Consider the following 3732-nt stretch of genomic DNA (forward strand, 5'->3'; position numbering starts at 1 on the left):
TTAATTTTGTTATGGTTGATGGCATGTTATGCCTCCCTACTCTTGCCTAAATTTTAGTTTTATTTAATTTCTTTTTTTTTTGCCTTATTTTTTTCTTTGTCTTCTATAATATTTTAGTGTAACATTGTGAAAAATACTTGAAAAAAAAAAAAAGAAACCTAAATCTTGTCCTTTCACCATAAGCAATTTTTGCTTAAAGGAAATTTGAACAAAATTCCCATCCGCCTCTACTAATTAACCTCGGGGAGTTGTTAGTAGTGCGCGAGTAAGTGGAATCAAATAGGCCTGGGGACAAGTAAACCATAAGAATTATATTGTTGTGAAATCTCTAAAAATTCTAAGTATGCTCTGTGGTTGCGGTTTTAACTGATCTTCCACATCAGAAAATTGTTTGTTTGAGATTATCCTTGTTGCCTTGTTTGTGAAAATTGTATGCATCATTGGGAACGTAACTCTAAAAAACGATTAGTAAAAAGACGTTTATCATTGTTTGAAATTGAAAGTGTTAGTAAAAATTTGAACATCATGGAACCTATTGCTAATCCTATTGATGAAAATGTTGTGCCTGAAAAAACTTTGCTTGAATATTTTGCACCTATTTCATCTAATGCTCCTTCATGCATTGTTTTACCCACTACTTCTGCTACTCATTTTGAGCTTAAACCCGCAATCATTCAATTATTGCCATCTTTTTATGGGTTAGATAGAGAGGATCCTTACATGCATGTCAAAGATTTCTTAGAAATTTGCTCAACATTTAAATTTCAAAATTTTTCTGATGAGTCGGTCAAACTAAGATTGTTCCCTTTTTCATTAAAAGACAAATCAAAAGCTTGGTTAAATTCCCTTCCCACGGGGTCTATAACTACATGGGATCAACTTTATAATAAATTCTTGTTGAAATTTTTTCCAATGTCTAAAACTGATAGTCTAAGGAGAGAAATCTCCGAGTTTTTTCAAAAAGATAATAAAGAGTTTTATGAATGTTGGGAAAGATTTAAAGATTTATTATTAAAATGTCCTCATCATGGTTTTGAAAAATGGAGACTTGTAAAATATTTTTATGATGGTTTGACTCCCTCTAATCGTCAAATGATTCAATCTATGCATACTGGAAATTTTTTAAAATTTCAAGGACAAGAGGCGTGGGACGCCCTTGAAGATTTATCTGTCAATTCACAACAATGGAATTATTTTGATCCTAGGTCTAGGTCAACTAATTCACCAAAAAGAGGAGGAAGGTATGAAGTAAAAGAAGAATTAGACTTAAGAACATCCTTAGACAAATTAGCGAGAAAAGTAGAAGCTTTAGCCATAAGCCAAACTATAAATTCTCCAATACAACCAAGAAAAGATGTTTGTTCTATATGTTCTAGTCCTTGCCATAATGCCCAATCATGTCCTTCCTACCAAGAAGCCTTTTCTGAGGAGGCCAATGCACTTCATACTTATGGGAAACCAAATGATAGCCCATTTTCATCCACCTACAATCCAAATTGGAGAAACCATCCGAACTTTTCATGGAGACAAAACCAACCCCAAATGAATCAAGGGCACCAATACAACACATAAAATCAAGCTCATGCCCCACAAAATCAACCATATCCGCAACAAAGAAAACCTTCCTTAGAAGATATTTTACAACAATTTATGCAATCCACCCAACAAATCCTACAAAATCAATCTCAATCTATTACCAAACTCGAGACACAAGTAGGACAACTCGCCACTGCTTTAGCTGATAGAGAAAAAGGAACATTCCCTAGTCAACCTATCCCTAATCCAAAAGGTCAATATGAGATAGGAAAGTCTAGTCATAATGGAGAAGTCAAATCAATTTCAACTCTTAGGTCTGGAAAGAAAATTGTCAAACCCGATTACATACCCGAGGTTGAAAACGAAAAAGAAAAAGAAAAGAGTCAGTCTTCTAGTTCTAATCTCAATGACTCATCAAACAAAGAAATTCCAATCCATCCTTTCATTCCAAAAGCCCCATTCCCACAAAGATTGCTTCCAATTAAAAAAAGGCGGCCAATATAATGATATCTTAGAAGTTTTTAAACAAGTTAGTATAAACATCCCTTTCTTAGATGCCATTAAACAAATTCCTGCCTACTCCAAATTTTTAAAGGATCTTTGTACTGTTAAAAGAAACACTAATGTTCCTAAAAAAGCGTTTTTAACTGAACAAGCTAGTTCCATTATCCAATATAAGAGTCTTGTTAAATATAAAGATCCTGGGTGTCCCACAATTTCATGCATTATTGGTGATCATTTTATTAACAAAGCTTTACTTGATTTGGGTGCTAGTGTGAATTTATTGCCTTATTCTGTTTATAAGCAACTTGGTCTTGGTGAGCTAAAACCTACCTCTATAACTCTTCAATTAGCCGATCGTTCTGTGAAAATTCCTAGAGGCATTATAGAGGATGTTTTGATAAAAGTTGATAAATTTTATTTTCCTGTTGACTTCATTGTTCTTGATACTCAACCTGTGGAAAATATGCATGCTCAAATTCCTATCATTCTAGGTAGACCATTCTTAGCTACATCTAATGCAATCATAAATTGTCGTAATGGTGTTTTGAAATTATCTTTTGGAAATATGACTGTTGAATTGAATGTTTTTAATGTTGCTAAATCTGTTGAGTATGAGGAAATACATGAAGTTAACATGATAGATAGTATATGTGAAGATGATGGAAATGACTTACTTGAATTTTGTGAAAAATACTTTGGTATGAACTTACATGTTGATGACTCTAATGATGATGTGAATTCTTTGGTAGAGTCTATACCCTTACATGAAACCAAAGTTGAACCTTTTTCACCCTTAGATCATGTTCAATCAATTTCTGAGTCTCCAAAGTTAGACCTTAAACCTTTGCCAGAAAATTTAAAATATGCTTTTCTAGGAGAATCTGAAACCTTACCTGTTATCATAGCATCCACTTTAGATAAAGAACAAGAAGGTAAATTGTTAGATGTCCTTAGAAAACATAAAGAAGCCATAGGTTGGACCATTGGAGACATTAAAGGAATTAGCCCATCCATATGTATGCATAGAATCCATCTAGAAGAGAATGCTAAAACCTCTCAGGAATGTCAAAGAAGGTTAAATCCAAATATGAAAGAAGTAGTTAGAGAAGAGGTCATAAAATTGTTAGACGTAGGTATCATTTATCCTATTTCTGATAGTCAATGGGTTAGTCCTGTTCAAGTTGTGCCTAAGAAATCTGGGATCACGGTTATTGAAAATGAGAAAAATGAATTAATCCCTACTAGAGTACAAACGGGGTGGAGAGTGTGCATAGATTATAGAAAGTTGAATAATGTTACTAGAAAAGATCATTTTCCATTACCTTTTATTGATCAAATGCTTGAACGATTAGCTGGCCATGCATATTATTGTTTTCTTGATGGGTATTCGGGGTATAACCAAATCCCCATCGCCCCAGAAGATCAAGAAAAGACTACTTTTACATGCCCTTTTGGAACTTTTGCATATCGTCGCATGCCCTTTGGATTATGCAATGCACCTGCGACTTTTCAAAGGTGTATGATTTCAATTTTTTCTGACATGGTTGAAAGATTTCTTGAAGTATTTATGGATGATTTTTCTGTGTTTGGTTCTTCCTTTGATGAATGTTTGCATCATCTTTCACTTGTTTTAATTCGTTGCAAAGAGAAAAACCTTGTGCTTAACTGGGAAAAATGTCATTTTATGGTTAA

At 33.6% G+C, this 3732-nt stretch overlaps 1 non-coding gene across 1 annotated transcript; it reads right to left on the reverse strand.

The window, feature by feature from the left end:
- Nucleotides 1-927: 927 nt before the first annotated feature.
- On the reverse strand, nucleotides 928-1034 carry LOC133813542 (small nucleolar RNA R71). The gene has a single exon (XR_009884550.1). It is a non-coding gene; the product is annotated as a small nucleolar RNA R71 (small nucleolar RNA).
- Between the last annotated feature and the right edge of the window lie 2698 nt (nucleotides 1035-3732).

This window comes from Humulus lupulus, chromosome 1 (genome assembly GCF_963169125.1).
Source record: "Humulus lupulus chromosome 1, drHumLupu1.1, whole genome shotgun sequence".
Lineage (NCBI taxonomy): Eukaryota > Viridiplantae > Streptophyta > Magnoliopsida > Rosales > Cannabaceae > Humulus > Humulus lupulus.